We start from the raw sequence: 13,779 nt of genomic DNA on the forward strand, positions 1-13,779 counted from the left end.
GTCACTGAGCAGCTGAGAGTGAGCCAATGCTGAATACCTCTGTTAACAGCACGGGCAGTTCATGCACTAGGGCCCCACTGGACACAGGGGTGGGAATGAAGGCACGGGAGATGATGGAGAGGCAATAGGACCACATCGCTTGCTAAAAACATTTAGGGGTCATTCAATATTTGTCACAATCTGAAACTTTTCTCAAAACATGTGAAGCGCTATGATAACCTTGGGTCTAGCAAGTGCTATATAAAACTCGAAAATAAATAAATAAATAAATCTCTGTTCAACGCTACACTAGTTTCTTGGCTTTGTCCATCCTTGTTGACCACAGTCGGTCACCACTCCGTTTTTTCAAACCTAAATTTCACTTTATAATTGCTGGAACTTGTGAAGAGTCAATGGTGAAAGCTGATTTTTAGAGTCAAGCGCAAATCGCTCCGTCCCTCTTCTAATCTCTCTTTAGGGGGATTTTAACCCCGCCCATGTTACGTCAGTCACTTTCATTGGTTCGTGGGCTTGCCTTTTAAAATCCCCTTTTTTTCATTCATGAAAGACATGCATACGTGGTGCATTTTCCGGTGTTTAGCCCTCCTCGAGAGCACCGGTAAACTACTGGAAACATACAAGGCTCCATGTTTTCCGTATGTATCTGGACTACGTTTTCTCTTTATTTCGCAGCGCAATCGCTCGTTTTTTTCTTTTCATTTAATGTGGCAAGAAAAGTCCGGTTAGGAGTTTACAACGCTAATAGCTCTAACTCGACATAATGCGAGACCCGTTGCATTGCAAATGCTTGTTTAAACTGCAGTGGATTTTCAAAAGTCCCATTTTTATGTGAGTTTGCTTTTGGTGATATAAGCGGAAGCAGCTCCGAAGAGATGGAATTGAAGAGGTAGGTATCCTGACAGTCAGGCTAAGAAGCTGGCAGGTGGAGGAAGAGTCTGACGATGATGAGGGAAGGGCCAATGGGAGGAGCTTTGAAGGCCTGAGATAGATCTGTTCCAATGAGTCAGCATGCCTCTGGGTATCAAATTGGGGAGCTGTTCACAAAGGAAATTTACACATGAAAAAAATGTACACTTGCAAATTTACTCTTACATTTTGTAGTCATTTACTACCTTTGGTTAGTCACCATTTCTAGGAGTAAATGTACTACATAGTGTAGATATATGTCTCTACCCTCTGAAAGAGGGGGTGCTGCTAAATGTGTGAGTGTAAAGTTACTACTTGTAATGTTTCATACATAAATGGAGGTCCCCGCTACCAAGGTGGCACTCTCCCGGTGGTAAAGTGTAGGGAAAATGTAAAACGTTTATCACTTGTAAACATACTTTTAGGTTAAATATTAATGCAAATTAATTTTATACATTTATTTTAAATGTGGAACAAAATAAAGAAAATGCTTCAGCACTATTAACCTAATTCCAAATTAAATATTTATTCAATTAAATATAATAAATTGCAACATTTGTAAGTTTTAGTAAAAAAAACACACTTAAAGCAGAATGTTTATATTTATGTATGAAATATTTTAAAACATTATGCATAGAATTATTTAAATTAATGCATTTATTAAAATATGTATACTTATTTCTAAATTAAGAAAGGGTTATATAGTTATTTCATCATAAAACAATATTTATATTTTATTTAAACATATCTGTTTACATACATTTCTATATATATTTAAAAAGTCAAAATAAATGAATTTATTTTAAAATTAGTTCTACTCTAAATCCCTGCCTCCATTATTGTTGTTGGGAGGTTGTTGCATTGACAGTGGTTGGCCATGTGTGGGGCTGGACTTACCCCAGGTCTGATCTGAAGTACATTTACTACTGCTTTGGGTCTCATGTGGCCGTAGCAACTTTAGAAGTGCAGTTTGTGAGTAGCAATATGGCTACTTATTTGTGAGTGGCTGTCTGTCCCTCCCCAAACTCATTGCTTACTCGCTCTAAAACACAACCATTTAGTAGTAGGTATTTCCCATTTTCCAGTCACTTCCACTTGTCCCTCCCACATTTACTACTAAGTAGGAAACTTATGTGTGATGCTCTTGTCATATATAAAATAAGAGCGGTGGAGTTGGGGATTTCCAGCCTTAGGTTTGTGAATTACATTTTGTAGTTAACAGTGGTTCTGTAGTAGTAATTTATGTCCTACACAAGGCAGTTTGATAAACAGGCTCTCAATGTTTATAGATGTCGGCATGCTATTGTCTCAATAGGATGCTCAGATGAGTCTGCATGTTCTGTGTATCTTGAATGTTGAGATGAGTTGGCATGTTCTTGGGTGTCATTTGCATGCACTGGCGAGTCAGCCAGTTCCTGTATATATTGAATGTTGAGATGAGTTGGCGTGTTCTTGGGTGTCAGTTGGATGCACGGCTGAGTCAGCATGGTCCTGTGTATCTAGAATATTTTGATGAGTTGGTGTGTTCTTGGGTGTAAGTTGGATGCACAGGTGAGTCAGCATGGTCCTGTGTATCTTGAATGTTGAGGTGACTTGGCATGTTCTTGGGTATCATTTGCATGCTCAGGTGAGTCAGCATGGTCCTGTGTGCCTAGAATGTTGAGATGAGTTGGCATGTTCTTGGGTGTAAGTTGGATGCACAAGTGAGTCAGCATGGTCCTGTGTATCTAGAATGTTGAGATGAGTTGGCATGTTCTTGGGTGTAAGTTGGATGCACAAGTGAGTCAGCATGGTCCTGTGTATCTAGAATGTTGAGATGAGTTGGCGTGTTCTTGGGTGTAAGTTGGATGCATAGGTGAGTCTGCATGTTCCTGTGTATCTTGAATGTTGAAATGAGTTAGCATATTCTTGGGTATCATTTTCATGCACAGGTGAGTCAGCCTGTTCCTGTATATATTGAATGTTGAGATGACTTGACGTGTACTTCAGTGTCAGTTAGATGCACAGGTGAGTCAGCGTGTTCCTGTGTATCTCGAATGTTGAGATGAGTTAGCATGTTCTTGGGTGTTACTTGCATGGACAGGTGAGTCAGCATGTTCCTGTATATATTGAATGTTGAGATGAGTTGGCATGTTCTTGGGTGTCATTTGCATGCACAGGTGAGTCTGCCTGTTCCTGTGTATCTTGAATGTTGAGATGAGTTGGTGAGTTCTTGGATGTCAGTTGGATGCACAGGTGAGTCAGCGTGTTCCTGTGTATCTTGAATGTTGAGATGAGTTAGCATGTTCTTGGGTGTCAGTTGGATGCACAGGTGAGTCTGCCTGTTCCTGTCTATCTTGAATGTTAAGATGACTTGGAATGTTCTTGGGTGTCAGTTGCATGCACAGGTGAGTCTGCCTGTTCCTGTGTATCTTGAATGTTGAGATGAGTTGGCATGTTCTTGGGTGTCATTTGCATGCACAGGTGAGTCTGCCTGTTCCTGTGTATCTTGAATGTTGAGATGAGTTGGTGAGTTCTTGGATGTCAGTTGGATGCACAGGTGAGTCAGCGTGTTCCTGTGTATCTTGAATGTTGAGATGAGTTAGCATGTTCTTGGGTGTCAGTTGGATGCACAGGTGAGTCTGCCTGTTCCTGTCTATCTTGAATGTTAAGATGACTTGGAATGTTCTTGGGTGTCAGTTGCATGCACAGGTGAGTCTGCCTGTTCCTGTGTATCTTGAATGTTGAGATGAGTTGGCGGGCTCTTGGGTGTCAGTTGGATGCACAGGTGAGTCTGCCTGTTCCTGTGTATCTTGAATGGTGAGATGAGTTGGCGGGCTCTTGGGTGTCAGTTGGATGCACAGGTGAGTCAGCCTACTCCTGTCTATCTTGAATGTTGAGATGACTTGATGTGTTTGTGGGTTTTAGTTGGATGCAGGGGTGAGTCAGCGTGTTCCTGTGTATCTTGAATGTTGAGATGAGTTAGCATGTGCTTGGGTGTCAGTTGGATGCACAGGTGAGTCTGCCTGTTCCTGTCTATCTTGAATGTTAAGATGACTAGGAATGTTCTTGGGTGTCAGTTGGGTGTCAGTTGAGTCAGCATGTTCCTCTCTATCTTGATTGTTGAGATGAGTTGGCATGCACTTGGGTGTCAGCCGGATGCACAGGTGAGTCAGCATGTTCCTGTCTATCTTGATTGTTGGGATGAGTTGGCATGCACTTGGGTGTCAGCCGGATGCACAGGTGAGTCAGCATGTTCCTGTATATATTGAATGTTGAGATGACTTGGCATGTTCTTGGGTGTCAGTTGGATGAACAGGTAAGTCAGCATGTTCCTGTCTATCTTGATTGTTGAGATGAGTTGGCATGCACTTGGGTGTCAGCCGGATGCACAGGTGAGTCAGCATGTTCCTGTATATATTGAATGTTGAGCTGACTTGGCATGTTCTTGGGTGTCAGTTTGATGCACCGGTGAGTCAGCATGTTCCTGTCTATCTTCAATGTTAAGATATGTTCCTGTATATATTGAATATTGAGCTGACTTGGCATGTTCTTGGGTGTCAGTTGGATGTACAGATGAGTCAGCATGTTCCTGTCTATCTTGATTGTTGAGATGAGTTAGCATGTTCTTGGGTGTCAGCTGGATGCACAGGTGAGTCAGCATGTTCCTGTCTATCTTGATTGTTGAGATGAGTTAGCATGTTCTTGGGTGTCAGTTGAATGCACAGGTGAGTCAGCCTGTTCCTGTGTATATTGAATGTTGAGATGACTTGGCATGTTCTTGGGTGTCAGTTGGATGCACTGGTGAGTCAGCATGTCCCTATATATATATATAAAATGTTGAGATGACTTGGCATGTTCTTGGGTGTCAGCTGGATGCACAGGTGAGTCAGCATGTTCCTGTATATATTGAATGTTGATCTGACTTGGCGTGTTCTTGGGTGTCAGTTGGATGCACTGGTGAGTCAGCATGTCCCTATATATATATAATGTTGAGATGACTTGGCATGCTCTTGGGTGTCAGCTGGATGCACAGGTGAGTCAGCATGTTCCTGTATATATTGAATGTTGAGCTGACTTGGCATGCTCTTGGGTGTCAGATGGATGCACAGGTGAGTCAGCATGTTCCTGTATATATTGAATGTTGAGATAACTTGGCATGTTCTTGGGTGTCAGTTAGATGCACAGATGAGTCAGCATGTTCCTGTATCTCTTGAATGTTGAGATGACTTGACGTTTTCTTGGGTGTCAGTTGGATGCACAGATGACTCAGCAAGGTTCTGTGTATCTTGAACATTTAGCTGAGTCTACATGTTCCTTGGTGTAAGTTGGGTGCTCAGAAAAAACTGAAATGAGTCGGCTTGTTCTTGATGTCAGGTGAATGTGTAAGAAAGACAGACATATTTACAATGTTCAAAAATGTCTCCATGTTCTTACATATCCTTCAAATATTCTATCAAGTTGCTATGTTAAGAAGTTAATATGTTCTTGGGTGTCCTGTTGGTGTTCAAATGAGTCGCCATGTTGTTGAGTCTGCATGTTTTAGTGTCAACTAAAAGCTTGCATAACTAATTCCTGAGTGTCAGTGGAATGTTCATGATTAAACATTCACCCAGAAGGGGTTTTTGATGATGAATAACAGATATTTATTGTTACTGGTCGTCACTATCAACTGAATGTTTGCATGAATCAGCATGTTACTTACTGTGTGTCACTATCAACTGAATGTTTACATGGATCAGCATGTTACTGTGTGTCACTATCAACTGAATGTTTACAATCAGAATGTTATTATGTGTTACTATCAACTGAATGTTTACATAAATCAGCATGTTACATATTGTGTGTCGTTATCAACTCAATGTTTACATGAATCAGCAAGTTTTTGTGTCACTATCAACTTAAAAGTTTACATGCGTCAGTATCTAACTGCGTGTCATTATCAACTGAACGTTTACATGAATCAGTCTGTTACTGTGTGTCACGATCAACTTAAATGTTTACATGAATCAGCATTTATCTTCAGGTCATTACCAACTGAATGTTTACACGAATCAGCATGTTATCAGGTGTCACTATCAACAAAATGTTTACATCAATCAGCATGTGACTGGGTGTCACTATCAACTGAATGTTTATACATCTAAAAGTCGCCGTGTTAATGAGGGTCAATTTATTGTTATATGAGTCAGCAAGTTCTTGGGTGAATGCTTACATAAGTCGAAATGTTATTCAGTGTCAATGGAATGGTGATTTGACTTCTTCTGTTCTTGGGTGTCAACTGTCGTCGCTGTCCCTTCCTTCATCCTTGATTCTTTACCCCCCATATCCGACTCTCTGTTCCTTCATCCTTGATTCTTTACCCCCCATATCTGCACTCTCTGTTCCTTCATCCTTGATTCTTTACCCCCCATATCTGCACTCTCTGTTCCTTCATCCTTGATTCTTTACCCCCATATCTGCACCCTCTGTTCCTTCATCCTTGATTCTTTACCCCCATATCTGCACTCTCTGTTCCTTCATCCTTGATTCTTTACCCCCATATCCGCACTCTCTGTTCCTTCATCCTTGATTCTTTACCCCACTATCCGCACTCTCTGTTCCTTCATCCTTGATTCTTTACCCCCCTATATCTGCACCCTCTGTTCCTTCATCCTTGATTCTTTACCCCCCATATCCACACTCTCTGTTCCTTCATCCTTGATTCTTTACCCCCCCATATCCGCACCCTCTGTTCCTTCATCCTTGATTCTTTACCCCCCATATCTGCACTCTCTGTTCCTTCATCCTTGATTCTTTATCCCACTATCCGCACTCCCTGTTCCTTCATCCTTGATTCTTTACCCTATGTCTGCACTCTCTGTTCCTTCATCCTTGAATCTTTACCCCCCCCCCATATCCGCGCTCTCTGTTCCTTCATCTTGATTCTTTACCCCATTTCCGCACTCTCTGTTTCTTCAGCCTGGATTATTTTCCCCCATATCCACACTCTCTGTTCCTTCATCCTTGATTCTTTACCCCCATATCTGCACTCTCTGTTCCTTCATCCTTGATTCTTTACCCCATATCCGCACTCTCTGTTCCTTCATCCTTGATTCTTTTCCCCATATCTGCACTCTCTGTTCCTTCATCCTCAATTCTTTACCCCCCATATCCACACCCTCTGTTCCTTCATCCTTGATTCTTTACCCCCATATCCGCACCCTCTGTTCCTTCATCCATGATTCTTTACCCTATAGCCGCACTCTCTGTTCCTTCATCCTTGATTCTTTACCCCCCATATCCGCACTCTCTGTTCCTTCATTCTTGATTCTTTCCCCCCATATCCGCACTCTCTGTTCCTTCATCCTTGATTCTTTACCCCATATCTGCACTCTCTGTTCCTTCATCCTTGATTCTTTACCCCACTATCCACACTCTCTGTTCCTTCATCCTTGATTCTTTAACTCCCATATCTGCACTCTCTGTTCCTTCCTCCTTGACTCTTTACCCCATATCCGCACTCTCTGTTCCTTCATCCTTGATTCTTTACCCCATATCTGCACTCTCTGCTCCTTCATCCTTGATTCTTTACCCCCATATCCGCACTCTCTGTTCCTTCAACCTCTGATTCTCCATCTCTGACTCCTCAGTCCTCACTCCGTTTCTTCATACTTGATTCTTTACCTCCCTTTCCCCATCCACACTCTCTGTTCGTTCACCCTCTGATTCTCCATCTCTGACTCCTCAGTCCTCACTTTCTGTTTCTTCATCCTCTTATTCTCTATCCACTCTCCTCAGCCCTCACTCCCTGTTTCTTCATTCTCTGATTCTCTAGCCCCTCTCCTCGGTCCTCACTCTCTGTTCCTTCATCCTTGATTCTCTAACCCCTCCCCTCTGTCCTCACTCTCCTCAGCCTCTGATTCTCACTGTTCTTAGAAAACCTTTCTTTGCCACTTCTATTCTTTTTCATTTACACCCTGTATTTCTTGTCTCTGTTAAAAATCCTACATTGTATTATATTACCTTTTCTCAACCAGACTTTTTTTACTTTCATACTTCCATCACCTCTTTCCTCTGTACAATCCAGTTTTCACCCTGCTTTTGCTAGGGAAACTGCCCTATAAATATTAACTTCCTTCTTCGGGTGCACCCTAACAAGCTTTCCTCTGTGTGTGTCCTACTGGAGCTTCAAGAGCTCTTGAGAAAGTGGACCCCCCCACCTCCTGAATCCTCTTTCTGCTCCATCACTGCTTTCACTCTTATGCGGGCCCCTGGAATTATGTGGCTGTGCAGCCACTATGATTTATGCACAATTATAGATTTGCCGCTTTTGCCACATAATCCATTATATGCCACATAATATGCAGATTATACCTAAAAAAAATGTTTCTAGCTCAAACGGTTCAAAAGTTACTAAAAATGTAGTGCACATGCTGACGCCCAGTGAACAGCCCTTTGCAAAGCTGGACTGGTTACTTTTATGTTGCTTATTTCTATATTTGGGTATTAAAATAGTACTAATGTGGTGCAACCAATGCCCAGACAGTTTTACCAAGTTTAAAAATGATGAAATAAGGAATTATTGCTATTACAAAATGTTCCGCATTATGTCGCATAATTTGCCGTTTCATGCCACATAAATTGCAATAACCTGCTGCATAATTTGGCCCTCTTCTGCCGCATTATTACAGTGGCCCTGCAGTCTTACTTTTCTGACCACACATTCTCACTGTCCTGCAACATCTCGCGAACACCTCCATCTCCTCCGCGGTGCTGTTGCTGTCTTCTCGCGTTATACTATTCCTTTCTCCTCCATTATTGTCTCTTTTAGATTTGACTCATGGTTTTATAGAGTTGACTCTAGAATATTTTTACCATTTCTTCCTTCTCTAGTCACTGCATGTGTCTGTGGTTTGCCCACCACTTCCTTAAGCAAGTGGATTTATATTTAAACCGCTTTATCAAATATCTCTCTCACTTGTTAATATAGTTCTTGTGACTCAACTACTCTTCTCTACATCAGCTCACATTCTTGGACTTGAAATGCATTCTTTTCTGAAAATGTTCCCCAGATTGCCTCTGTTCTCTACATTTACACCCATAGACATATAACTGTTCTACTACAGAATAAACAAACTGTCTCTCTTCTGACAGTTCGGGCTGGACTGTCCTCATGGGGAGCAGGGTCGGGAGTGGTTTGCATATGACTGGGGCCAAATTGGGGTGGCCTGGTGAGCAAAATAAGTGGGGTGCAGCCTGAGCGATTGCCAGTGGCTTGGACGAATTGAAGAATTCTGTCAATCACCTTGTTTTTGTATTTCTCTTCTGCACACATCACGTGCTTGCTCAATTGTCCTACCCAGGGGTCTTCACGCCGGGGTGTGGACACCCAAGGGGGGCCTCGAGTGAAAGGGGGGAGGTTGCCAGGATCTGGCCAAAAGAATCGTTATGCTGATAACAATGTTTTGTTTTAAGGAGAAAGCAATTTATTCAGTTTTCAAAAAAGATAACAGAACTCAACTGTAATGTTTACATAAGTCTAGACATGGTTAAACATTGCCAACTTAATAGAATAATTGTGAAAAATTCTGAGGGATTTTTTTTTCCTTTTTCCACTAGGGGGGGGCGGCATTAAAAGGTTTGAAAACAACTGTTCCTGCATATGCATTTTTAATTTATGTTTTACGTTTTTAGGTCGAGTGCGCAAGCGCCATGGCCTATCAGTGGGCTTTTAACCACACCCATCACTATCTCTCCCTCATGGCCTTGCCTTTTAAAAATCCTTTGTTATCATTGGTAAATGTTTTACTTTTGTCCTGCCTTGGGGGGATTTGGTTACCGCCTTGGCGATCAACCCTGTTACATGGCTAATTGCACGTTTCCCAATACGTTTGACTGCGAGCGAACTTCTTTTTCCTTTTGTGTCTCTCCTTCACGCTCATGCTCATGGCTACCGTGGCACTGTGAATCAGCTGCTTATGCCAACTGTTTTACTTTTCATTTTCAATTTATGTGGCAAGAAAAGCCCTGTTAGGAATTTACAGCGCTAATAGCGCTAAGTAGAGCAAACGCGAGACCCAATGCATTGCAAATGCTTGTTTAGTCTTGAGCTCACTTCATGGCTCCACCTGCCTTCATCTCTCTAGTTTCATTACATGGCTCCGCACAAACTTTCTCCCGCCCCTTAGTTTCTTTTAAACTTTAGAAAAACTCCTTGTGCCTCACCCCACTTTAGTCTGCCCTCTTAGCACCTGGGGTGTGGACTGGACTTCCTGCCAGACTGTGAGCCCTTCAACGCCCTCCAAGTTCAGGAAATTGTTGAGTCCTGATTCTAATCACTGAAAGGATGTGCTGTCTTCCCAGGCTGTGCTCTACTGTCGGCGTTGCTGTGTAAAGCGCTTTGAGTAGCGCTGCTCTGTACAAAAAGCAACCCCTTGATTCATTTAAACGGGTTTGGACCAGAGAGACGCTTGTGACTGGTGGGAGAGTCTGGGCCTTTCTCCATTTATCTGGCAGCCTGCGGGGCTCGGCATGTCCAGTCTGGGGGCGCCGCGAGAGAAGGCGGCGTTGAAAACAAACTTCCAGTGGAAACTTGGCTGAGTCACCGCCGGACCGGCCGCCCGCAAGAGGAACATGTTCTGGAGACAGAGAGACCCGCGCTCGAGTCCATGTGGAAGGAATGTGTGGAATGTCACGCGTGAAAACAGAACGTAAGGTGAAAGGCTGTCAAGAGGTCGCCACACGGGGTGACGGGGGCGACAGACAGAGGAGGGAGACGGAGGAGGAAACGTGGAGTCCTGATGGTGGACACCCGGGCGGCACAATATACCGTGGGGCAGTGGTTCCCAACCTTTTGACTTCTGTGGACCCCCACTGTATAATTACTGGAACCCGGGGACCCCCACTGAATCATTATTGGAACCCAAGGACCCCCCACTGAGTCATTACTGAAAGCTGGGGGCCTAATCTGTTAATATTAGGAAATTTTCCAAGCAGTCGGGGACCCCCTGAGGGGGCTTCGCGGACCTCCAGGGGTCCCCGGACCACAGGTTGGGAACCACTGCTGTGGGGCATATTTACGCGCCCCCTGCGCCCGCTGGCGGTGCATAGTGCAGACCTACATCTATGCACGCAAAGCCACGTTGCGTGGCTTTTCATTGCCTTGTAAATGTGCTGTAAGCAAAGTAGCGTTGCTTTACACCGCGTCAGGGAGGCGTTCCATGGGGGTTGCAGTGGGTGTTCCAACAAAAACACCCATGGATTTTGACGCATTCCCAGATTTACAAGGATCTGTAAACCTGGGAATGCGTCAAAACCGTACGCCTCCGCAGGGTAGCCGCAACGCAGAGAAATGCCTTTATTCCTCCTCCTTGTTTGCTCTTTCTATGTGCGCTGCACTGAGCAGCAGACACAGACAAAGGAAACAGCCCGCGGGATAGGTTCCCCTTCCTGCATAAAAGACTCCTGCCAAGAAAGTAGACACCCTTGCACCAACTGAGTTGCTGCCTGCATTGGCATTAGGCAGCAATTTGTGCGCCAGCCCAGGGGAAAAGGACAGAATTGGCATAGGGCAGTGCAGCAAAAAAAAACTGTGCCGCTGCCCTACGCCAACTTCTTGTAAATATGTCCCTGTGTCCTTACCAGGGGATTGGCCAAGGTTCAGAGGTAACTCGACAGACACAGAGACTGATCAGCTAACATGTTTAGGTCTTGCTTATTAGAAAGCACATACACTGTCTGTTGCAAGACGTAGTGTCATCTTACATTGGTTACCACTGGTTGGCGTCATTCTCACTCTCATTTGCTTGCTTCCTATTGGTTGCCTATTGGCTTTACATCCCCTTCTTGTGTTTGTCCCTCCCATGGAGCATGTCTGCTTTACCTGTGTCCTCACGCTGCTTACTTTTCAAGCACTACATTTTTCTTGTTGGTTAAGCACTTCATGAGAGTGCATGTGTTTTCCAGCTCTGTCCTTTCCGTACTTCTCTCCCCTCCCACACACACTCTGTGACGGTGGCTCTCTGTCTGCCATATGCTTCTCCACCGCATCATCTGTGATTCGCTTGCCTGGATATGCTTCCACCGCTGTTGATTTCTCACCCTTGTCCTTCTCCCCCAGCTCTCTGTTCCAGCTCCATGTTGGTTTCTCTCTCACCCGCTCACTTTTCTACCCTCTGCTCATTTCTCTCTCTCTGCATCGGTGGTCCCCCCACCACCACCTCTGCCCTTTGTGTTGCTTCCCACAGCTCTGTGTTGCTTCCTCTGCTCCTCTTGCCAAAAAAGATCTTATTTGCTGATGGACAAACGAGAGAATATAGTCATTTTGTGGGCAGGGCGCATTATAAATTTGGGTCATTTTGTAGGCCGGGCCCATTATGGTTTGCGTTTCTTAATTAGCCACACTGCACAGCAGAGGATGGCGTACAGCATGGCCAAAAACCATTGACAAAACGAATAGGTTCCAATTGTGAGACCTATTGTCTTTGCCAATGCTTGTTGGCACAGTCATCTCTGTGACAGACCAGGGAGGGTAAGGGAGTTTACTGTCGGTACAGGGGTACAGTGTCCCTAGCACGACGGCAGTGGAGTTTCTCCAGACACGGGGCTCCCCTCAGCACTGCAGTAGCCCCTCTGGGGCAGGATCTCCAGCAAAACACCCGCCAGTGCCATTGTAGGGCAGTGACATCTGCATTGAGGAAGGGTACGAGGTCAGGACCCTCATATCTGCAGAACCAACAGGTGGACTGGCACGGGTCTCAGTGGCAGACCCAAAACACACCCTCACATTCTACATGAGGCCCTTAAATTCCAACCCAAGCTTCCCTGGTGAGCCAAAACTGTGTGATCCTGGGCAATTCATCAGAACTGTCGCTGCCGCCCTATCTGTAAAATCAGGAAGAGTTGAGGTAAGGGTTCATAAACGTACAGCATTCTCTGCCGCCTGGAGGCAACTAGAGGCAGCCAGTCCTTTGTGCGGCGCTATAATACTCAAAAATGCATGTCTATGAACTCCTGCCCTCCTCTCTCAGCTGTCAACTGTTCAGAGACATCTTGGCTTTAAGCATCCAAAGAGAGGTCTGGATCCGACGCTCTGCAGATTATGTTGTAATGCTCAAATATATGTTAAACAAGAAGGGAGAACCCCAGTATTTCTGATTTTACATGTGAGCGTGCTTCTGTATTTGTCTGGACTAGTGAGGTGACTGGTGCGGGCGTGAGTCAATACTTGGATGAATGAATGAGTGTTGAATGGCTGAGTGCATGGATGAATGGATGACTGAGTGTGTGGAGTGATGCATTAAGGAATGGGTGAATGGCTGCACCGACTGATTAAAACGTAAGTGCTTGGGTGGCTGAATTGATAGGTTGCAGAATGAGTGCTTGGATGCATGGATGGATGGCTGGATGGAATGGAATGGCTATCTGTCCACCGACACCTAAGGATTCGTCTCTCATTCTACCCATCTATCCACTTACGCAAAGTCCTTACTCCATCAACACACAAACTCCTCCACACTTCCCACCATGTGCAACTCACAGCATCCACGCATAGCCATGAAGCTTTACTCCTGCATCCGCCTAGTGTCACATGTATTCACTCACAGGCGTCTGTTCACAAATGTACATTCACAAGTACTCCGCCTTGGAGTAACTTTACACTTTTTGTTATGCACAAGCCCTGAAAGTAAAATTACTCCTAGATGACGATTCACCAGTTTTCATCCCCTGGTGGAGCCTCCTAGAATAGGATTTACAGGAGTAAAGTTGCTATTCGCAGGCATATTGAACGTTTAAAAAAGTATGTGTGTGTATATCAACATATGTAAAATAATTGTATTTTTTATTTTAAATCTAGAAACAATAAAATAAAATGTTAGAGCACATTAACTTAAATATGTATTAAATTGTTTC

General features: G+C 44.1%; 1 protein-coding gene across 2 annotated transcripts in view; it reads right to left on the minus strand.

The window, feature by feature from the left end:
- Window positions 1-13,779, minus strand: part of PRKD1 (protein kinase D1) — a 720,579-nt gene that overhangs the window by 635,611 nt on the left and 71,189 nt on the right. The window lies entirely within an intron of this gene.

The sequence above is a fragment of the Pleurodeles waltl genome, chromosome 9 (genome assembly GCF_031143425.1).
Source record: "Pleurodeles waltl isolate 20211129_DDA chromosome 9, aPleWal1.hap1.20221129, whole genome shotgun sequence".
NCBI classification, from domain to species: domain Eukaryota; kingdom Metazoa; phylum Chordata; class Amphibia; order Caudata; family Salamandridae; genus Pleurodeles; species Pleurodeles waltl.